Source organism: Lolium perenne, chromosome 5 (genome assembly GCF_019359855.2).
Source record: "Lolium perenne isolate Kyuss_39 chromosome 5, Kyuss_2.0, whole genome shotgun sequence".
NCBI classification, from domain to species: domain Eukaryota; kingdom Viridiplantae; phylum Streptophyta; class Magnoliopsida; order Poales; family Poaceae; genus Lolium; species Lolium perenne.
Window position 1 is genome coordinate 42652406 of NC_067248.2, and position 24800 is coordinate 42677205.

General features: G+C 42.0%; 1 pseudogene; it reads left to right on the top strand.

The window, feature by feature from the left end:
* The first annotated feature begins 21866 nt into the window (after positions 1-21866).
* On the top strand, positions 21867-24251 carry LOC127298495 (uncharacterized; annotated as a pseudogene).
* Positions 24252-24800: the final 549 nt, after the last annotated feature.

Here is a 24800-nt window from a genome sequence, read left to right on the forward strand (position 1 = left end):
GATCTCCAGGATGGACTGTTCCATCCCCTTCATAGCGGTTATCCACAACACGTTCAATAATTTTCATAGGTATTTTGTATGGAACCTCTTTCTCACCTGGCGCCTCATCCACTACCTTTGCAGTAGTAGTAGATTTTCCAAATAGGAATTCAAGAGAAGATCTCTCCATAATAAATTATAGCAGCAGACAGAAATAAAATCAGAACGTACAGTAAAGGTTTCCCTTACCAATTCCACTTACCAATAGCGCTTAGCTCCCCGGCAACGGCGCCAGAAAATAGTCTTGATGACCCACAAGTATAGGGGATGTATCGTAGTACTTTCGATAAATAAGAGTGTCGAACCCAACGAGGAGCAAAATGTGTTGACAAGCAGTTTCGATGAAGGATTTACTGTAAATGCTCACAGACAAGTATTCAGGGGGTTTTGATATAGCAGATAAATAAAGTACAAGTAAATAAAATGCGAGAGTAATAGTTGCAGCAAGTGGCCCAATCTTTTTTAGCACAAAGGACAAGCCGGTTTGTTTACTTATAATGACCAAACGTTCTTGAGGACACACGGGAATTTAGTCTAGTGTTTTCGCTTCATATAGCTGATTAATCTTCATTGTTTTGATAAGTGTTGTGTGGGTGAACCTATGCTAATGCACCGCCCTTCCTAGGACTAATACATACTTGTGATTATACCCCTTGCAAGCATCCGCAAATACAAGAAAGTAATTAAGATAAATCTAACCACAGCCTTAAACTCTGAGATCTGCTATCCCTCCTGCATCGATATACCAACGGGGGTTCAGGTTGCTGTCACTCCGGCAACCCCACAATTAGCAAACGAATACAAGATGTATTCCCCTAGGCCCATAAAGGTGAAGTATCATGTAGTCGACGTCCACATGATACCACTAGAAGAATAACACCACAACTTAAATATCATAACATTGAATATCAATCAACATAGTTCACTACTAACATTTAGACTTCACCCATGTCCTCAAGAACTAAACGAACTACTCACGACACATCATATGGAACATGATCAGAGGTGATATGATGATGAATAACAATCTGAACATAAACCTTGGTTCAATGGTTTCACTCAATAGCATCAATAACAAGGAGTAATCAATACCGGGAGAGTTTCCCCTATCAAACAATCAAGATTCAACCCTAGATGTTACAGCGGTGACGAGGTGCAGCGGTGGAGATGGCGGTGTCGATGGTGGAGATGATGGTGATGATGATCCCAATGAAGTCCAGCTCGATGACGATGACGATGGCGTCGATTTCCCCCTCCGGGAGGGAATTTCCCCGGCGGATTCCTGCCCGCCGGAGAGCTCTTTTCTCTCTGGTGTTTTCCGCCTCGCGGAGGCGGCTGTGTCTCCTCACGATTATTCTCTGGAGCTTAGGTTTTCGGGGCAAAGAAGTACGCGAAGGAGAGGCGGCCGAAGGGGGTTGTGGGCCCCCTCCCCACAAGGCGGCGCGGCCAGGCCAGGGCCCGCGCCGGCCTATGGGGGGGGCCCATGGCGGCCCTCCTCGGTCCCTCCTTTTGGCTGGCGTCGTCTTCGGGAAAAATAAGATCTCCGGTGTAATTTCCGTCAAATGTTGATCTTCAGAAATATTGCATTCCGACGGTGCTTTTTCCAGCAGAATCCTGACACCGGTGAATGATTCTCCAATAATCATGAAACATGCAAAATAGGTGAAATAACATAAGTATCATCTCTAAATATAAAATATATCAATGAATAACAGTAAATTATGATATACAATAGTGACGCAAAATGGACGTATCACCCTTCGCCTATAAATTCTCCCCGTCGCGAAAACCCTATCACCGAGAGCCACGATACGAGAAAAGTTCCAGAGATGCCGCCGCCGCCAATCCCATCTCGGGGGATTCAGGAGATCGCCTCCGGCACCCTGCCGGAGAGGGGAATCATCACCGGAGGGCTCTACATCACCATACCGCCTCCGGACTGATGCGTGAGTAGTTCATCCTTGGACTATGGGTCCATAGCAGTAGCTAGATGGTTGTCTTCTCCTCTTGTGCTATCATGTTTAGATCTTGTGAGCTGCCTATCATGATCAAACTCATCTATTTGTAATGCTACATGTTGTGTTTGTTGGGATCCGATGAATATTGAATACTATGTCAAGTTGATTATCAATCTATCATATATGTGTTGTTTATGTTCTTGCATGCTCTCCGTTGCTAGTAGAGGCTCTGGCCAAGTTGATACTTGTAACTCCAAGAGGGAGTATTTATGCTCGATAGTGGGTTCATGCCTCCATTGAATGCGGGACAAGTGAGAAAGTTCTAAGGTTGTGGATGTGCTGTTGCCACTAGGGATAAAACATCGATGCTTTGTCTAAGGATATTTGTGTTGATTACATTACGCACAGTACTTAATGCAATTGTCTGTTGTTTGCAACTTAATACTGGAAGGGGTGCGGATGCTAACCCGAAGGTGGACTTTTTAGGCATAGATGCATGCTGGATGGCGGTCTATGTTCTTTGTCGTAATGCCCTAATTAAATCTCATAGTAGTCATCATGATATATCTATGTGCATCTCTATTTGTCAATTGCCCAACTGTAATTTGTTCACCCAACATGCTATTTATCTTATTGGAGAGACACCACTAGTGAACTGTGGACCCCGGTCCATTCTTTTACATCTGAAATACAATCTACTGCAATCTCTGTTCTTTGTTGTTCATCGCAAACAAACATCATTCTCCACACCATACGTTTAATCCTTTGTTTTCAGCAAGCCGGTGAGATTGACAACCTCACTGTTAAGTTGGGACAAAGTATTGTGATTGTGTTGTGCAGGTTCCACGTTGGCGCCGGAATCCCTGGTGTTGCGCCGCACTACACTCCTTCACCAACAACCATCACGTGGCCTTCATCTTCTACTGGTTCGATAACCTTGGTTTCTTACTGAGGGAAACTTGTTGCTGTACGCATCACACCTTCCTCTTGGGGTTCCCAACGGACGTGTGCTTCACGCGCCATCACTTCCTCTTGGGGTTCCCAACGGACGTGAGCGCCATCAAGACTGTTTTCTGGCGCCGTTGCCGGGGAGATCAAGACACGCTGCAAGGGGAGTCTCTCACATCCAATCTCTTTACTTTGTTTATTGTCTTGCTTTACTTTATTTTATTTTCTGTTTTGTTTGCTTTCTTTATATCAAAAACACACAAAAAATAGTTACTTGTTTTACTTTATTTAATTCGGTTTGCCTTATTACTGGTAAAATGAATACTCCTGAATACACTAAGTTGTGTGACTTCACTAGTTAGGCTTAATGGAAAACAACAAAAATATTAGAGATCTTTATAGTATTTATCTTGAGTTAGGACATGAGGTGTTCGAAGAGAAAATTAAAAAACCTATGGAACTTTATATGCTTGCTAATGACAATGTTATTAGTATGAATGCTTTGAACACCATTGTTGCTAATGCTATGGAAAATTCTAAGCTTGGGGAAGCTGGTTTTGAGGAGCATGATATTTTTTTCCCCAAGCATTGAGGAGAAAATTAATTATGATTACAATATGCCTCCTGTATATGATGATTATGGTGATGAGAATAATGATAGCTATCTTATTGAATTTGCTCCCACTACAATTAATAGTAATGAACATGCTTATGTGGAGAGTAATAATTTTATGCATGTAGCTCATGATAAGAATATTTCATGTGATAGTTATATTGTTGAGTTTGTTCATGATGCCACTGAAAATCTTTATGAGAGAGGACAATATGGTTGTAGGGATTTTCACGTTACTAAAACACCTCTCTTTTTGCTTAAAATCTTGAAGTTGCGCTTGTCTTATTTTCCTATGCTTATTGCATTATGCTTACATGACTTGTTTATTTACAAGATTCCTTTTCATAGGAAGTGGGTTAGACTTAAAAGTGTTTCTTATTTGCTTTTGATGCTCTCTTTTGCTTCAACTCTTATTTCTTGCGAGAGCATCATTAAAATCACTGAGCCCATCTTAATGGCTATAAAGAAAGGACTTCTTGGGAGATAACCCATGTTTTTTTTGCTACTGTTTTGTCGTGTTTTGGAAGTTGTTACTACTGTAGCAACCTCTCCTTATCATGTTGTTATGCCAAGTAAACTCTTTGATAGTAAAGTTGATACTAGATTTGGATTCCCGCGCAGAAACAGATTTTTACCTGTCACGAATTTGAGTAGATCTCTCTGTAGGAAACTCGTAAAATGCTGAAAAAATTCATGCGTGATCCTCAGATATGAACGCAAATTTCATTCAATTTGAGCTTTTTCATCTGAGCATGTTAAGTGCCTCAAAAAAATTCGTCTTTACGGACTGTTCTGTTTTAACAGATTCTGCCTTTTATTTCGCATTGCCTCTTTTACTGTGTTGAGTGGATTTCTTTGTTCCATTAACTTTCAGTAGCTTTGGGTAATGTCTAGAAGTGTTAGGAATGATTGTGTCCTCTCTGAACATGTGAATTTTTTATTATGCACTAACTCTCTAATGAGTTTGTTTTGAGTTTGGTGTGGAGGAAGTTTTCAAGGGTCAAGAGAGGAGGATGATATAATATGATCAAGAAGAGTGAAAAGTCTAAGCTTGGGGATGCCCCCGTTGATGACCCACAAGTATAGGGGGTGTATCCTAGTACTTTCGATAAATAAGAGTGTCGAACCCAACGAGGAGCAGAAGGTGTTGACAAGCAGTTTCGATGAAGGATTCACTGTAAATGCTCACAGACAAGTATTCAGGGGGTTTTGATATAGCAGATAAATAAAGTACGAGTAAGTAAAATGCGAGAGAAATAATTGCAGCGAGTGGCCCAATCCTTTTTAGCACAAAGGACAAGCCGGTTTGTTTACTTATAATGACCAAACGTTCTTGAGGACACACGGGAATTTAGTCTAGTGCTTTCGCTTCATACAGCTAATTAATCTTCATTGTTTTGATAAGTGTTGTGTGGGTGAACCTATGCTAATGCACCGCCCTTCCTAGGACTAATACATACTTGTGATTATACCTCTTGCAAGCATCCGCAAATACAAGAAAGTAATTAAGATAAATCTAACCACAGCCTTAAACTCTGAGATCCTGCTATCCCTCCTGCATCGATATACCAACGGGGGTTTAGGTTTCTGTCACTCCGGCAACCCCGCAATTAGCAAACGAATACAAGATGTATTCCCCTAGGCCCATAAAGGTGAAGTATCATGTAGTCGACGTTCACATGACACCACTAGAAGAATAACACCACAACTTAAATATCATAACATTGAATATTACTCAACCATAATTCACTACTAACATTTAGACTTCACCCATGTCCTCAAGAACTAAACGAACTACTCACGAGACATCATATGGAACATGATCAGATGTGATATGATGATGAATAACAATCTGAACATAAACCTTGGTTCAATGGTTTCACTCAATAGCATCAATAACAAGTAGAAATCAACACCGGGAGAGTTTCCCCTATCAAACAATCAAGATCCAACCCGAATTGTTACAGCGGTGACGAGGTGCAGCGGTGGAGATGGCGGTGATGATGATGAAGATGATGGTGATGATGATGGGGATGATGTCCAGCTCGATGACGGTGACGATGGCATCGATTTCCCCCTCCGGGAGGGAATTTCCCCGGCGGATTCCTGCCCGCCGGAGAGCTCTTTTCTTTCTGGTGTTTTCCGCCCCGCAGAGGCGGCTGTGACTATTCGCGACTATCCCTTGGTGCTTAGGTTTTCGGGACGAAGAAGTACGCGAAGGGGAGGAGGCCAGAGGGGGCTGTGGGCCCCCTCCTCACAAGGCGGCGCGGCCAGGCCTTGGCCCGCGCCGGCCTATGAGGTGGGCCCATGGCGGCCCTCCTCGGCTCCCCCTTCTGGCTCCCTTCGTCTTCTGGAAAAATAGGATTTTTCATATAATTTCCGTCAATTGTTGATCTTCCGAAATATTGCATTCTGACGGCGCTTTTTCCAGCAGAATCCTGACTCCGGTGCGCGATCCTCCAATAATCATGAAACATGCAAAATAGATGAAATAACATAAGTATCATCTCCAAATACGAAATATATCAATGAATAACAGTAAATTATGATATAAAATAGTGATGCAAAATGGACGTATCAACTCCCCCCAAGCTTAGACTTCGCTTGTCCCCAAGCGAAACTGAACTCAGTAAACAAGACCACATGTTTATGGAGTGAAGAGTCGATAAATAAAATACGGACAAGAAGCATCATATTAATTCACACAAGGCATTCTAGTGAACAACTTCCCAATATGATTCAACTTGAAACAAGTAAAGGGAGATCACAAATAAAGGTGCATAGGAAATCATAATTGGTGATGGCAAACTTCGTTCTTGGTCAGAGAACATTTAACAGATTGTACTTATTTATCGAGCAACGCTCTTATATTAAGGCTTACAGCAAAATTTGCATACTCAATCATAATAATCTTCTCATAATCATCGATAATCTTCAAAGCTATATTCATCAGATAAAACTTGCACTAAACAAGGAAGAATAAAAGGCATGATTAAATATATCACAATATAGATGGTTGGATCACAACAACTCAAATGCTTGCTTAAGATGGAGGGAAATAGGTTTACTGACTCAACATAAAGTAAAAGACAGGCCCTTCGCAGAGGGAAGCAGGGATTAAATCATGTGCTAGAGCTTTTCAAGTTTTGAAATCATATAGAGAGCATAAAAGTAAAGTTTTGAGAGGTGTTTGTTGTTGTCAACGACTGGTAGCGGGTACTCTAACCCCCTTGCCAGACAAACTCTCAAAGAGCGGCTCCCATAAAGTTTTATTTTTGGTTGACACTCCTTCCAACCTTTGCTTTCACAAACCATGGCTAACCGAATCCTCGGGTGCCTGCCAACAATCTCATACCATGAAGGAGTGTCTTTTTATTTAGTTTTATTTAGATGACACTCCTCCCCACCTTTGCTTTCTCAAACCATGGCTAACCGAATCCTCGGGTGCCGTCCAACAATCATATACCATGGAGGAGTGTCTATTTGTAAAATTATGAAAGTTAATTAATTTGGGACTGGGAACCCCATTGCCAGCTCTTTTTGCAAAATTATAGGATAAGTGGATGAAGCCACTAGTCCATTGGTGAAAGTTGCCCAACAAGATTGAAATATAAAACACCACATACTTCCTCATGAGCTATAAAACATTGACACAAATAAGGGATGATAACTTTTGAATTGTTTAAAGGTAGCACATGAAGTATTTACTTGGAGTGGCACAAAATACCACATAGTAGGTAGTTATGGTGGGCACAAATGGCATAGGTTTGGGTTAAAGTTTGGATGCACGAGAGGCATTCCCTCTCAGTACAGGTTTCAAACAAATATACAGGTGATAGAAACAATCATGCATCTTCCTTGTAAGCACAAACAATTTTAACTTCAGAATACTAAGCTCATGGCTAACAAGAAAGAAAGATAATGAAACAACATATCTACATGTATTTCTTCTCTACTTAAACTCAAAGTGTTGTTGCTATTGACCAATGCTAAGTTTGCCAAAACCAAATAGATTTACTTGATGCTCCCAAAGTGATACCAATACTAACAACAAGATCAATCACATAATAGAGATTGCAAACTAAAATAAGATGTGCAATATGTAAATGATAAAACTTCTCATTAATATTCCATAACGATAACTCACACCAAGGGACACATAGATAACCAACTAAAGAGAGATACTTTCATACCGCAACACATCTTATATGATAACTTCCCTACTCATGATATGACACTACTTGGTAATAAAAAGGTAAAAGATAGTGATGATGTGATACCGCGGCACTCCCCCAAGCTTGGAACAAACCAAGGGGATGCCAATACCGATGATGAATTACTCCTTCGGTGATGGCCCGTTCCTCCGATCCTTAAAGATCTCCTTCAGCTTCAGCTTCTCAGTTTGGCAGTTCTGCACTAAGACCCGAAGAGATTCATTGTTATCTGAAAGTGGCGGTGGCGGCCTTGTGATAGGAATTGAGTAATATTCTAGCATTCTGCGAAGTCGGTTGTTCTCCTCAAGAAGTATCTCCACTTCCCTTCTCAGCGCACGGTATTGATCACAAAACTCATCGGTAACCCGTAGTGCTTCCTCCACACAAGGGAAAGAGTCGAGGCTAAGAGCAGGCGGTAGCGGTCCCTGCAGGTTATGAGAAAAAGAACGTCCAGTGTTAACCGATCCCACCAAGATTGGATTACTCCCCGCAGTTTCCCGCTTCCTTTTCATTGATGACATCTCCTTTACTTCCTCCGAAGGCTCCTTGTCCTTGTTGTCGGAGACCATGGTGCTTCTAGATCAAAACAGACCCTGGCAGAAAACAGCTCGAAACAAAACACGAAGAGAAAACGATATACGGACCTCCAGGGGTCCGGGGGATTATATAGCAGAAATTTTCACGACAGAAGGAAAGTACCAGGTCGAACAAGAGTCGGAGAGGGACAACGAGGCGGTGTCCTCATAGGGCGGCGCGGCCAGGCTGGGGCCCGCGCCGGCCTATGGGGGCATGCCCTCGTGCGTCTCCTCCACTCCGTTTCGATCTCGTAGTTTTTCATATTTTCCGAAAATAGCAAAAACATAGTTCGGAAAGTTAAACGCGGACTTTTTATTACCTGTACTGTTACCTATTCAAAGTCGAACTCTGCGGAACTGTCAATTTGACCTTTGATGAAAGCTTCCGGAGTTACCACTTGAATAACATCAACATCTTCATTATAAGAATCTCCAGAGATATAATGCTTGAGTCTTTGTCCATTCACTACTTGTGTGGCATCACCTTGCAGAGAACTAATTTTAATTGCCCTGAACGATACACCTCCACAATGACATATGGTCCTTCCCATTTTGAGAGTAATTTCCCTGCAAAGAATCTGAGACGAGACCGATACAATAGGACTTTATCTCCAACATTAAATTCTCTTTTGATAATTCTTCTATCATGCCATTTCTTAACTTTCTCCTTAAAGAGTTTAGCATTTTCATATGCTTCATTTCTCCATTCATCTAAAGAACTCAATTGTAGCAATCTCTTCTTACCGGCAAGTTTAGGATCTTTATTTAGTTCTCTTACAGCCCAATAAGCTTTGTGCTCTAGTTCTAAAGGTAAATGACAAGCTTTCCCATAAACCATTTTATACGGTGACATACCCATAGGATTTTTATAAGCAGTTCTATAAGCCCATAGCGCTTCCTTTAATTTACTAGCCCAATTCTTTCTAGATTTATTAACGGTCTTTCCCAAAATAGATTTAATCTCCCTATTTGATAATTCTACTTGCCCACTAGTTTGAGGATGATAAGCGGAAGCAATTCTATGATTAATACCATACTTAGCAAGAGTTTTTCTAAAACCTCCATGAATAAAATGAGAACCTCCATCAGTCATAATATATCTAGGTACTCCAAATCTAGGAAAAATAATATCTAAAAGCATTTTTTAAGAAGTCTCACCATCAACACTTTTTGTGGGTATAGCTTCCACCCATTTAGTAACATAATCAACAGCGACAAGTATATGAGTGTTACCTTCTGAAGAAGGGAAAGGACCCATGAAGTCAAATCCCCAACAATCGAATGGTTCAATAACAAGAGTATAATTCATAGGCATTTCATTTCGTCTGGAGATATTACCAACCCTTTGACATTCATCACAAGATAAAATAAACTTCCTTGCATCTTTGAAGAGAGTTGGCCAATAAAAACCTGATTGTAGAACCTTCTGCGCGGTTCTGTCTCCGGCGTGATGTCCTCCATAAGCACTACCATGACATTTACTCAATATCTCTTGTTGTTCATATTCGGGAACACATCTTCGCATAATACCATCCACTCCTTCTTTATATAGGTGTGGGTCATCCCAAAAATAATGCCTCAAGTCATAAAAGAATTTCCTCCTTTGCTGAGCTGAAAAGGTTGGAGGCAAGTACTTGGATACAATAAAGTTAGCATAATCATCATACCAAGGACTATCTCACGAGTTCACCTTTATTACAACCAATTGTTCATTTGGGAATCTATCATTAACAGGAACAGGATCATAAGCAATATTTTCCAATCTAGATAAATTATCAGCAATAGGATTATCAACACCTTTCCTATCTATAATATGTAAATCAAATTCTTGCAACAGAAGTACCCATCTAATAAGCCTTGGCTTAGCATCTTTCTTTGTCATAAGGTATCTAATTGCAGCATGATCAGTATGAATTGTGACTTTTGAATCAACAATATAGGATCTAAACTTGTCACAAGCAAATACTACAGCTAATAATTCTTTTTCAGTTGTAGCATAATTTCTTTGAGCAGCATCAAGAGTTTTGCTAGCATAATGAATAACATTCAATTTTTTATCTACCCGCTGTCCAAGAACAGCGCCTACAGCAAAATCACTAGCATCACACATAATTTCAAAAGGTAAGTTCCAATCAGGAGGTTCAACTACAGGAGCAGTTGTTAAGGCTTTCTTTAGAGTTTCAAAAGCTTCCTTACAATCATCATCAAAAACAAAAGGTACATCCTTTTGAAGAAGATTAGTAAGAGGCTTTGAAATCTTGGAGAAATCTTTAATAAATCTCCTATAAAACCCAGCATGACCAAGAACACTACGAATACCTTTAACATCCCTCGGATAGGGCATCTTCTCAATTGCTTCAACTTTAGCTCTATCAACTTCAATACCTCTCTCGGAAATTTTATGTCCCAATACAACTCCTTCATTAACCATAAAGTGGCATTTCTCCCAGTTAAGAACAAGGTTAGTTTCTTCACATCTCTGCAAAACTTTATCGAGGTTTCGCAAGCAATTATCAAAAGAATTCCCATAGACAGAAAAATCATCCATGAATACCTCTACAATATTCTCACAAAAGCCATGAAAAATAGCAGACATGCATCTTTGAAAAGTAGCAGGAGCATTACATAAACCAAAAGGCATACGTCTATAAGCATAAGTTCCATAAGGACAAGTGAAAGTGGTTTTCTCTTGATCTTTAGTTTTAACAGCAATTTGTGAAAACCCAGAATAACCATCAAGAAAGCAAAAATGAGTTTTTTTAGACAACCTCTCTAACATTTGATCAATAAAGGGTAAAGGGTAATGATCTTTCTTAGTAACCTTATTAACTTTTCGATAATCAATGCACATTCTATACCCTACAACTACTCTTTGAGGGATGAGCTCATCATTATCATTAGGCACAACAGTCATTCCTCCTTTCTTAGGAACACAATGCACAGGACTAACCCATCTACTATCAGCAATAGGATATATAATACCAGCTTCAAGAAGTTTTAATACCTCATTCCTTACCACATCCTTCATCTTCGGAATTAGACGACGCTGATGTTCAACAACATGCTTTGCATCATCTTCCATATTGATAGCATGTTGGCAAATAGAGGGAGAAATCCCCTTCAAATCATCAAGAGTGTAGCCAATAGCTCCTCGGTGTTTCTTCAATATTTCCAATAACCTTTCTTCTTCAAATTCTGAAAGCTTAGAACTAATAATAACAGGATATATTTTCTTATCATCAATATGAGCATACTTAAGATTATCAGGCAATGGTTTTAAATCAAAAACAGGATCTTCCTTTGGTGGTGGTGTTGTACCTAAGTCTTCAACCGGCAAGTCATGTTTAAGAATAGGTTGACGAAGGAAAATTTCATCAAGCTCATTTCTTTCTTCCCTAAAGACTTCACTCTCACTATCCTCCAAATGTTGCTCCAAAGGATTATTAGGAGCAAGAGCAATAGACGCACACTGTTCAACTCTAAAATCATTATTAGGCAATTCAGCTTTATAAGGAGTTTTGGCAAATTTAGAGAAATTAAACTCATAAGATTCACGAACGAATTTAGTAACAATTTTTTCCTTCTTGCAATCTATAACAGCTCCACAAGTATTTAAGAAAGGTCTTCCAAAAATAATAGGACAAGACTTACTAGCAGCAGAACCAAGTACCAAAAAGTCAGCAGGATATTCAATCTTACCACATAGAACTTCCACATCTCGAACAATACCAATAGGAGAGATAGTTTCTCTATTAGCTAGCCGAATAACCACATCAATATCTTCAAGTTCACAAGAACCAATTTCATGCATGATCTCCGTATAAAGCTCATAAGGAATGGCACTAATACTTGCACCAATGTCGCATAAACCATAATAGCAATGATCACCAATTCTAACAGATAGCATAGGAACACTAGTTTTCCTAGACTTATTAGGATGCGAAACAATATTAGAAGCACCTTCACAGAAAATAATATGACTATCTTCTACATTTTCAGTCACAAGATCCTTAACTATTGCAACAGCAGGTTCAACCTTTATTTGTTCTTCCGGTTCTATAGGTTTCTTTGCACTTTTATTAACCGCACTAGTTATAACAGAATACTCCTTCATTTTAGCAGGGAAAGGAGTTTTTTCAATATATGCTTCAGGAATAACATGATCAACAGCAATTACAACACATTTATTTATAGATGAATCAATTTTATCTTTATACGGTTCATGATACTTATCAAAATTCTTCTTAGGCAATTCATAATGAGAGGCAAAGGCTCTATAAAGATTTGCAACAACTTGAGAATCAAGACCATAAGTAGCACTCATATTACAAAATTTATCAGTATCCATAAAAGCTTCAATGCATTTATAATCATAGTTTATACCTGACTCTCTATCTTTGTCGTTCTCCCATCCTTCGGTATTCTCCTGGATCCGATCAAGAAGGTCCCTTTTAAACTCTTCTTTGTTGCGTGTAAATGATCCAGAACAAGAAGTATCCAGCAGAGTCTTATCTTGAGAAGACAGTCTTGCATAGAAATTATCAATAATAATATTACCAGGAAGCTCATGAATGGGGCATTTGAGCATTAAAGACTTCAATCTCCCCCATGCTTGGGCAATACTCTCTCCATCATGAGGCCAGAAATTATATATGCGGTTCCGATCTTTGTGAATTTCACTTGGAGGATAGAATTTAGAATAGAATAGAGGCACAATATCCTTCCAATCAAGAGAATCACCATTCTTCAGCAATTTATACCAATGCGCCGCTTTACCGCACAATGATATAGAGAATAGTTTCTTTCTAACTTCATCCATAGCAATACCTGCACATTTGAATAACCCGCATAATTCATGTAGAAACAGTAAATGATCACCAGGATGGACAGTTCCATCCCCTTCATAGCGGTTATCCACAACACGTTCAATAATTTTCATAGGTATTTTATATGGAACTTCTTTCTCACCTGGCGCCTCATCCACTACCTTTGCAGTAGTAGTAGATTTTCCAAATAGGAATTCAAGAGAAGATCTCTCCATAATGAATTATAGCAGCAGGCAGAAATAAAATCAGCACGTACAGTAAAGGTTTTCCTTACCGATTCCACTTACCAATAGCGCTTCACTCCCCGGCAACGGCGCCAGAAAATAGTCTTGATGACCCACAAGTATAGGGGGTGTATCGTAGTACTTTCGATAAATAAGAGTGTCGAACCCAACGAGGAGCAGAAGGTGTTGACAAGCAGTTTCGATGAAGGATTCACTGTAAATTCTCACAGACAAGTATTCAGGGGGTTTTGATATAGCAGATAAATAAAGTACGAGTAAGTAAAATGCGAGAGAAATAATTGCAGTGAGTGGCCCAATCCTTTTTAGCACAAAGGACAAGCCGGTTTGTTTACTTATAATGACCAAACGTTCTTGAGGACACACGGGAATTTAGTCTAGTGCTTTCGCTTCATACAACTAATTAATCTTCATTGTTTTGATAAGTGTTGTGTGGGTGAACCTATGCTAATGCACCGCCCTTCCTAGGACTAATACATACTTGTGATTATACCCCTTGCAAGCATCCGCAAATACAAGAAAGTAATTAAGATAAATCTAACCACAGCCTTAAACTCTGAGATCCTGCTATCCCTCCTGCATCGATATACCAACGGGGGTTTAGGTTTCTGTCACTCCGGCAACCCCGCAATTAGCAAACGAATACAAGATGTATTCCCCTAGGCCCATAAAGGTGAAGTATCATGTAGTCGACGTTCACATGACACCACTAGAAGAATAACACCACAACTTAAATATCATAACATTGAATATTACTCAACCATAATTCACTACTAACATTTAGACTTCACCCATGTCCTCAAGAACTAAACGAACTACTCACGAGACATCATATGGAACATGATCAGAGGTGATATGATGATGAATAACAATCTGAACATAAACCTTGGTTCAATGGTTTCACTCAATAGCATCAATAACAAGTAGAAATCAACATCGGGAGAGTTTCCCCTATCAAACAATCAAGATCCAACCCGAATTGTTACAGCGGTGACGAGGTGCAGCGGTGGAGATGGCGGTGATGATGATGAAGATGATGGTGATGATGATGGGGATGATGTCCAGCTCGATGACGGTGGCGATGGCGTCGATTTCCCCCTCCGGGGGGGAATTTCCCCGGCGGATTCCTGCCCGCCGGAGAGCTCTTTTCTCTCTGGTGTTTTCCGCCCCGCAGAGGCGGCTGTGACTATTCGCGACTATCCCCTGGTGCTTAGGTTTTCGGGACGAAGAAGTACGCGAAGGGGAGGAGGCCAGAGGGGGCTGTGGGCCCCCTCACCTTGAAGCGGCGCGGCCAGGCCTTGGCCGCGCCGGCCTATGAGGTGGGCCCATGGCGGCCCTCCTTGGCTCCCCTTACGGCTCCCTTCGTCTTCTCGGAAAAATAGGATTTTTCATATAATTTCCGTCAATTGTTGATCTTCCGAAATATTGCATTCTCGACGGCGCTTTTTCCAGTGAGAATCCACGACTCCGGTGCGCGATCCTCCAATAATCATGAAACATGCAAAATAGATGAAATAACATAAGTATCATCTCCAAATACGAAATATATCAATGAATAACAGTAAATTATGATATAAAATAGTGATGCAAAATGGACGTATCACCCGTGGTTCATCCCTGCATATTTCAAGAAGACTCAAGCATCTAAGCTTGGGGATGCCCAAGGCATCCCCTTCTTCATCGATAACTTATCAGGTCACCTCTAGTGAAACTATATTTTTATTCCGTCACATCTTATGTTCTTTACTTGGAGCGTCTGTTTGTTTTTGTTTTTGTTTTTGTTTGAATAAAATAGGAGAGAGTGGATTTGGTGACCGGGTGTATACGTGAGCACGCGGTATTTACCGTTGGATCTCTTTAAGATACTAACCTCACAAACGGAGCCAAACAGCGTCAAACGTGCAGGTTCTAATCCCTCTCTCTTCTTCCTTTTCCCACAAGCGAAACAGTGCCCTCATCTTCAACATCCCAGATCGAATCAGTGTCCTCGTCCTAGACATCCCCTGGATCGAATCGGATTCGAGAGGAGGTGCAGTAAATCGAGGGAGGGGGAGGGCGACTCGAAGGTTCTCGGTCTCGCCGGCGGCTTCGCCGCTCCCCTTCGCCTCCGGTGGCCGTTTTGGCGCCGCCACCGCACCCCATCATGGTCTACATCGCCGCCGTTCCCCAGGCCGGCATCGGCAAAACGACGGGGAGGAGTTCGTGGCTCTGCAGGGGGACCAGCGCGGGCGGAGCGACCAGATGCGGTAGACGGCATGGGCGATGCTGCTTGGCGACGAGCTCCTGCCGCTGCTGCTATCCAACTAACGAGCGGAGCCAGATTAAGCTAGGTTGGACGCGGTGGTACTGGTCCAGGTGACGCTAGAGCAGGATGAAGCCCAATCAGGTTCCAATCAACCACCGGGCCTCATGATCCGCTCCAGGTAGAGGTGCTTGAGCTGCGATGGCTGAGTTAGTGATTTGATATTTTTCTACGCATATGTTCTTGTGCTTCCGTTGGCTCAATTTGGGTCGCAGTGGCCGCCTCCGTGAGCCCCGTTCGCTCGAGAAGATTTTCGATTCTCGGAGAGCGCCACCCGCCCCGCCATGTGAAGGTCAGGGATTGTTAGGAATCTGACCAAATTAAGCAGCAGTGCCCATGCCGTCTGCCGCATCTGGCCGCTGCGCACCGAGAGCGCATGGAGCCGCTCCGGCGCTCCTGGAAGGAGGACACGCCCATCGGCTTCATCGACTAGGTGGAGAGTGCTTCGCTGACCGGCCGTGCAGCGGGGAGTCTTGCTCGGAAATTTCCAGGCCAAGAACAAATGGCGTCCCGCAGCCGAACAGAAGTGAGGGGAAGAGAAAGCCGGTGAGGAGGTTGCACAGGGCTTCGATCCAACTTGATTTTGCTCATGTTCTGTAGATCCGAATTTTCGGGTGCATGCAACAGAATCAGTTTTCCCCAGGCCGGCATCGGCAAAACGATTCAATATTTTTCTTTCTTTCTTGTGTCCCCTGCTCAAAGTCAAGACTCAAAGATCGACATCCATCGATAATCAATTGGTCATCCGTGAAGCTCCATTCCAATTTTTCACTCCGTTGAATATTTGTTGGGTCTTGTTCTGTTTCCATCCCTGTTTTTTTCCTGTGCGCCGCATCGCCAGGCCTGCGCGGAATCATGAATTTTTACATGTTTATATTCCTCCGCCTGATTCAGCAAAGAACACATCCTGAAATCAACCGGACGGAGCAAAACATGCCACACCCACTCGTTACAGGTTTCACTTGATAGTGGATCAGATTGGTGCGCAACATGTAAACCTACGGTTTTCTGAAACAGAGCAATGAAAACATACGAGGTGTTCTGGACAGAGAGGAACATGGGAGAGATGGAGCAGGGGGGACCACACGACTCGTTCCTACCTCATCATCAACAAACGGCAAAACACACACACACGTTAGACACGTGTCGAGTAAAGACCGCATGCTCACGTATACACCCGGTCACCAGGCTTCTTTCGTAAAATAGGATCCTAGCATTCCTTGTGTTGGAGAAAGACACGCTCCGCTTTTTCATATGAACACTGGCTTTCTTAGTTCTACCTTTAATGTTCATGGCGAAGCTGAAAACCGCTTCGTTGATTGCTATTTGGTTGGAAACAGAAAATGCTTCATGTGGTAATTGGTATATGGTCTTGAATAGTTTGATACTTGGCAATTATTTTTAGCTCTCAAATAGATCATGTTTAAGCTTTTGCATCATGTAGTTCGAACCTATTAGTGGAGAACTACCGTAGAGCTTGTTGAAATTTGGATTGCATGATTGATCTCTCTACAGTCTAGATATTTTCTGGTAAAAGTGTTTGAGCAACAAGGAGACAGTGTAGAGTCTTATAATGTTTGCAATATGTTCTTATGTAAGTTTTGCTGTACCGGTTCATACTTGTGTTTGCTTCAAACAACCTTGCTAGCCAAAGCCTTGTACTGAGAGGAAATGCTTCTCGTGCATCCAAAAACCTTGAGCCAAAACTCATGCCATTTGTGTCCACCATAACTACCTATATGTGGTATTTCTCTGCCATTCCAAAGTAAATTGCTTGTGTGCTACCTTTAAAATTTCATTCCTTGTCTTTGCAATACATAGCTCATGGGAAAATAGCTTAAAAACTATTGTGGTATTGAATATGTTGCTTATGTATCTTATTTCTTATAAGTTGCTTGTTGAGCGGTAACCATGTTTCTGGGGACGCCATCAACTTTTTACACCTTTGTTGAATATCATGTGAGTCGCTATGCATGTTCGTCTTGTCTGAAGTAAGGGTGTTTTATCATGATTAAATGGTTTGAGTATGCATATTGTTAGAGAAGAACATTGGGCCGCCAACCAAAGCCATGTATCATGGTGGAAGTTTCAGTTTGGACATTAATCCTCAATCTCTTATGAGAATATTATCTGTTGTTGAATGCTTAAGCATTAAAGAGGAGTCTATTATCTGTTTTCTATGTTGTCCCGGTATGGATGTCCTCAAGTTGAGATCTATCAAAACTGAGAAATCAAATGCGATCTATCTCCTTGGACCTTTGTACAGGTGGCATAGAGGTACCCCTTTGTGACACTTGGTTGAAACATATGTAATGCAATGATAATCCATGGAAATCCGAGCTAATTAGGACAAGGTGCGAGCACTATTGGTATTCGATGCATGAGGCTTGCAACTTATAGGATGTTTTATGCATAACACATATGAATTATTACTACCGTTGACAAAATTGTTTCCATGTTTTCAAAATAAAAAGCTCTAGCACATGAGTAATCCCTACTTTCCTCTGCGAAGGGCCTTTCTTTTACTTTATGTTGAGTCAGTTTACCTACTTCTTTCTATCTTAGAAGCAAACACTTGTGTCAGCTGTGTGCATTGATTCTTACATGTTTACCTATTGCACTTGTTATATTGCTTTATGTTGACTACTATCCATGAGATATACATGTTACAAGTTGAAAGCAATTGCTGAAACTTTAATCATCCTTTGTGTTGTTTCAAAACCTTCTATTAAGAATCTATTGCTTTATGAGTTAACTCTTATGCAAGACTTATTGATGCTTGTCTTGAAAGTACTATTCATGAAAAGTATTTGCTATATGATTCAGTTGTTTAGTCATTATCTTTTTGTTAGCAAAACTATAGACTATTGCTTCGAATCACTTCATTCACTTCATATGCTTTACAATAGTACTGATCAAGATTATGATGGTAGCATGTCACTTCAGAAATTATCCTTGTTATCGTTTACCTACTCGAGGGCGAGTAGGGACTAAGCTTGGGGATGCTTGATATGTCTCAAACGTATCTATAATTTCTTATGTTCCATGCTAGTTATATGACAATACTCACATGTTTTATATACACTTTACATCATTTTGATGCATTTTCCGGCACTAACCTATTAACAAGATGCCGAAGCGCCAGTTCCTGTTTTCTGCTGTTTTTGGTTTCAGAAATCCTACACAGGAAATATTCTCGGAATTGGACGAAACAAAAGCCCACGGTCTTATTTTGCATGGAGCCTTCCAGAAGTCCGAAGAGGAGACGAAGAGGGGCGACAAGGCGGCCACACCCTAGGGGGCGCGGCCCCACCCCTGGGCGCGCCGCCCTATAGGGTGGGCCCCTCGAGCGTCCCCCGACTCTGCCCCTTCGCCTATATATTCTCTCCGTCGTGAAAACCCTATCACCGAGAGCCACGATACGAGAAAAGTTACTGTGACGCCGCCGCCGCCAATCCCATCTCGGGGGATTCAGGAGATCACCTCCGGCACCCTGCCGGAGAGGGGAATCATCACCGGAGGACTCTACATCATCATGCCCGCCTCCGGATTGATGCGTGAGTAGTCCATCCTTGGACTATGGGTCCATAGCAGTAGCTAGATGGTTGTCTTCTCCTTTTGTGCTATCATGTTTAGATCTTGTGAACTGTCATGATGAAGATCATCTATTTGTAATGCTACATGCTGTGTTTGTTGGGATCCGATGAATATTGAATACTATATCAAGTTGATTATTGATCTATCATATATGTGTTGTTTATGATCTTGCATGCTCTCCGTTGCTAGTAGAGGCTCTGGCCAAGTTGATAGTTGTAACTCCAAGAGGGAGTATTTATGCTCGATAGTGGGTTCATGCCTCCATTGAATCTGGGACAGTGACAGAAAGTTCTAAGGTTATGGATGTGCTGTTGCCACTAGGGATAAAACATCGATGCTTTGTCTAAGGATATTTGTGTTGATTACATTACACACAATACTTAATGCAATTGTCTGTTGTTTGCAACTTAATCTTTGGAAGAAGGTGCGGATGCTAACCCGAAGGTGGACTTTTTAGGCATAGATGCATGTTGGATAGCGGTCTATGTTCTTTGTCGTAATGCCCTAAGTAAATCTCATAGTAGTCATCATGATATGTATGTGCATTGTTATGCCCTCTCTATTTGTCAATTGTCCAACTGTAATTTGTTCACCCAACATGCTATTATCTTATTGGAGAGACACCACTAGTGAACTGTGGACCCCGGTCCATTCTTTTACATCTGAAATACAATCTACTGCAATCTCTGTTCTCTGTTGTTCTTCGCAAACAAACATCATTCTCCACACCATACGTTTAATCCTTTGTTTACAGCAAGCCGGTGAGATTGACAACCTCACTGTTAAGTTGGGGCAAAGTATTGTGATTGTGTTGTGCAGGTTCCACGTTGGCGCCGGAATCCCTGGTGTTGCGCCGCACTACACTCCTCCACCAACAACCTTCACGTGGCCTTCATCTCCTACTGGTTCGATAACCTTGGTTTCTTTCTGAGGGAAAACTTATTGTTGTGCGCATCACATCTTCCTCTTGGGTTCCCAACGGACGTGTGCATCACGCGCCATCAGTTGCCTCGCAGGATCTTTGGATTTGGCACAGTTTTTTTGTTTGCCCGGTTCTCTCAATGATATCAATGTGTTGCATAGATCCCATCCTCTTGCCCGGCTTGCTAAAGGTGAAGCCCCGGCTTGCAACTACACCGTCAATGGGAGTGAGTACACAATGTGTACTACCTTGCCGCCGGTATATACCCGGATTGGGCCATATTTGTGAAAGCCATCAGGGAGCCAGCGAACAGAGCTGAAGCTGAGTTTGCAAAAGCATAAGAGGCAGCTCGAAAAGACATTGAGTGGGCTTTCGATATTTTGCAAGCTAGATTTGTAACAGTCCGAGGACCATACACTCAATGATATCATGACCACCGGTGTGATTCTACACAATTAATATGATCATTAAGGATGAGAGGGGTTTGAACTTATCATATTTATTTGATAATTTTGGAACCCGGGTCAAACCTTCTAAAAATCCGGATAATGTGCAAGCTTTTGTTGAAACTTACTGGCAAATTGAGAGTGACAAGGATGCAAAACAGTTCCAGGAAGATCTCGTTCGCCACCACTTGCAGAGGCGACAACTAGAATTTATTTGCATTTCCAACCATTTTTTATTTGTTCAATTGTTGTTGTATCATTTGATTCATGTTGTTTCAAAACATTTGTTGTATTTCGTATTGTTTGTATTCTATGATAGTAAATATTTGTGTAATAATTTAAATTATTGTTATATTTTATTAAACATATGTTGTATCAATTGGTTGATTGTCATATTTTGCAAAACACTTTTGTTGGGGTTTTGCAATCGGGTCGAAAAACGACCGCGCAGTCCAAACACGTCAAACGCGGCCTGCATAGTGGAGATGGTGCTTCCCATTGGTCACGGAAAAAACATATTTATCGCTTATTAGCGGTGGGTAATAACCATCGCACGCAGGCAAACATGGTGGGGTGTGGCCCATTAGCAGAGGGGTACATGTTTTTCCGGTTCTTTCGGTGGTTATCTGGTTCTTCTGGTTCGGTTTTCTCTTTCATCGGTTGTTCGCCAGGTTTTTTTTATTTTCTTTGAATTTCTGGTTCCTCGTTTTGAGTGAATAAATATTTGAGCAAAAAATATTTTGAGAAAATTATTTTTGAACAAATAAAAAATTGAGCGAAAGTTTTATTGAACAAAAAATATTTTGAGCAAAAAGATTTCGAGCGAAAATTTAATTGAACAAAAAATATTTTCGAACAAAAAAATTTGTTCAAAATTAATTTTTGCTTAGATTCGGAATTTTAAAATTGTTCTCATATTTGAATTTTATTCAAACTTAAATTTTGCTCAGATTAGGAAAATTCGAAAAATATATTTGTATAACTGGGATTGGAGCCTGGGTCTTCACCTAAGAAATCGAATGTTATAGATGTTGAGGAAAGCATCGTACTACTTCTTTTCGGCCAGCGATTAGACTAATGGGCCGGCCCACGCGGGATTATCTTCAGGCGATGTATAGGCGCGCCCAGCGTTACCGACAATTCTCCACGGACCGTTGGATGCCACTGGGCCGCGTCATGTGGAGTCGGCCGGAAAATCAATTTAGCGGACGCAAAAGCAGGAACGAAGGGGAAACCCTAGCCTGGGAATTCACCACACCTGCTGAACCCCGATTCACTGAGCGGCGCCGGAGATGGAGCTGATCGAGAGCGGGCTGGCGGAGATGGAGATCTGCATAGGCGCCGAGTCCAGCGCAAAGACGAGGTCGACGAAGAAGAACATCAGAAAACCGCGGCGATTTGGCCTGACGCGCACCGGGATGCCCAAGACAGATCGGCTCCCACCTCAGATCCGGAAGACGGATGAGCACAGAGGGGAGGTGCAGGAGCTGGCTCCTCCTACAGAGGAGAAGCGGGCGGTGGAGCCGGCTCCTCCTACAGAGGAGCAGGAGGAGGATGACGCAGCTCCTCCTACAGAGGAGCAAGAGGTTGAGGACTACCGCAAATTCTGGGAGAGGTGTTTCGGCCGCCGCCACGGTTCCTACGACGCCGAAAGTAAGAAATTCTCTACTTGATGTATATTCATTCCCATGAAAGAATCGACGAGACGCCGAGAAAACCCCTTGCTCGGCTTGGCTAAGTAATTTCTTGAGGTCGATGCAGGAACATCAGGAAAACAATCTTTTTTATTCTATGCTTTAATTGGGCGGGAACAAGATTTATTTTTTTAACCTGACAGGCGACAACAAAACCCAATCAATACCATTATAAAGACTGGAGGCCTTCCTTGCGTTGATAGCAAATTAGGAATAGGAAACTACCCAACCCATCGATGGACGTTCGTTACCATGGATGGGAGTATGTTGTTGTAGCATTGTATGTTTCATTTGGGATTTATTTTAGTAGAATGACCACAGATCCACTCCGTAACGTTATATCAGAGAGTAGAGAAACATTATTTACTTTGCATATTGAACTAGGAACAGGATACCGTAGCATTAGATTAAATACCCGCGTCGATATACTTTCTTATTAACCTGGATGAGTCTATGTTGAAATTGTTTCCTGGTAACAATTCTTTTAGTGTTCTTATAATTTGGCTTCTTCCATGCAGCTTCTCTTGCTCCCATGTACTGTGCAACAGGAACCATCCCACCAGATGCTCTCCCGGATAGTTCCTTGCAGTTCTTCTCCATCAAAGTCACCGACCTATCTGGTCTGAGCTGGCCACTTCAGGTTCATGGCTTTGTTGCTGCCAGGGACTCAGTAGATCGTAGGCGCAACTATCTCCTCAGATGCTCCAGGGATAACTGCCAAACACTCACTGAAAAGGTGAGTCATTGCGACTACCTACAATCTAACTCTTGGTGTATCTATTTGTGTGCTGCCTGCCTGTTAGTACTATTAGACCTACAGTTTAACTCTCCATGTGGCTATTCTGTGTCCTGCTTCAGTTTTTTAAATTTTCTTCAATTGCTATTGTGATGCTTTGCTTGGCAGGATCCATTCTTGCGTTTAACGGGCCCGTCTCGCGCGGTTCTGATGATTGACCCAGTTGCGATAGAGGTTCAGCTAAAAGTAAAGACTACAGAAGAGTCTGAAGATGATGAAGTCTTGGCTCTCGCTTGTTTTAAGTTCCGTGAAACTTATCCTTTGATAGATGGGCTCCGTGCATGTATCCCCCGCCAGCGCTGCATGCTTGAGTTTGCTTTGGCGGTGCTGGGTAGTTCGGTGGAGACTACCGTGGGTGTCCGACTCGTCGATGGGTCGTGGCCGGATCAGTGTGCAGGGCTGATTGTTTGCAACACCGACAAAGTAAAAGAAGGGAGGATGGTGCTGCTTGATTTTAAGGATGGAAAGCTGCCAACCAAGTCAGATGGTACAGTTGAGCTCTCAAGGCGTATTGTTTCTGTCAGCTACCCAGCGGGGAAACTGTTTGTTTCTGTGGAGGCCTCTCGGTACGGGTTCTCTGCACAGGATACAGTCAACTTCGGGATGAAACGGTCGGGCACAAGTACTTGCACATGTGATCTCATTTTCTGCAAGATGGAAGTGACTGTTACTTGGGGAAACTCGATTTGGATCCCGGGTCCAAATGCTCTCGCTAGTTCGACCAATCATTTGCGTCCAGGTTGATGGCCCTTCTCGTATATCCTCATGTATATGGATCTGATTGCCGTTCATGATGATAGTAGATCTGCCGTTTGCGATGTGTGCCTGATAGTAGAACTTCGGGATGAAACTGTCGGGCACAAGTACTTGCACATGTGATCTCGTTTTCTGCAAGATGGAAGTGACTTTTACTTGGTCTCTTGTTTCTATCTATCGGTAATAATGTTTGGAGGCGTCCGGACCTTGTTCTACCTGCTTAACTATGTAGTTCGCTCAGATGTGGTGTTAGGCTGCTTACCTAATGAGCATATTAGCTATTGCTACTGAACTTTGCTTAATGTTATGCCTTGTTTGTGGAAGTTTAAGCATGTCAGCAATGTTGCCGCTACATTATTGTGTAGCATCTGCCAAAACCTTGCATGCACCTGTTACCCCAATCGACGTATTAGTTGTGTGTTTCTTGTGCGGTTTGATCAGGATTTGTCACACGCCTCTGATATATCTTCGTGTTTCCGTCGTGGAGCATACACTGACGCTCTGTCAAGAGGTTGGTTTGGTCTGAACTGAAATTGCTCTGAACCGGGGTTCCTACTCTAATTTGATAGATATAAATGTTACGTTTATCTGGGAGAAAATCATATACTCTCTCCGTTTCTTTTTAGTTGACTCTTATTTACCAACTAAATCAGAATCAATTAATAGGGAACGAAGGTAGTAATTGACATTAAGGAAATGGCGTGTTTAGGGCATCACCACTACTAAGAGCATCTCCAGTCGCGTCCCCCAAATGAGGTTTGGGGGACCGCGGACAAGAAATGGGGAAAAAAATTGTCCAGTCGCGTCCCCCAAAGCTAATTAGCGCCTCATTTTGTGTCCGGCGTCCCCGGTAGAGACTCTATCAGAGCATC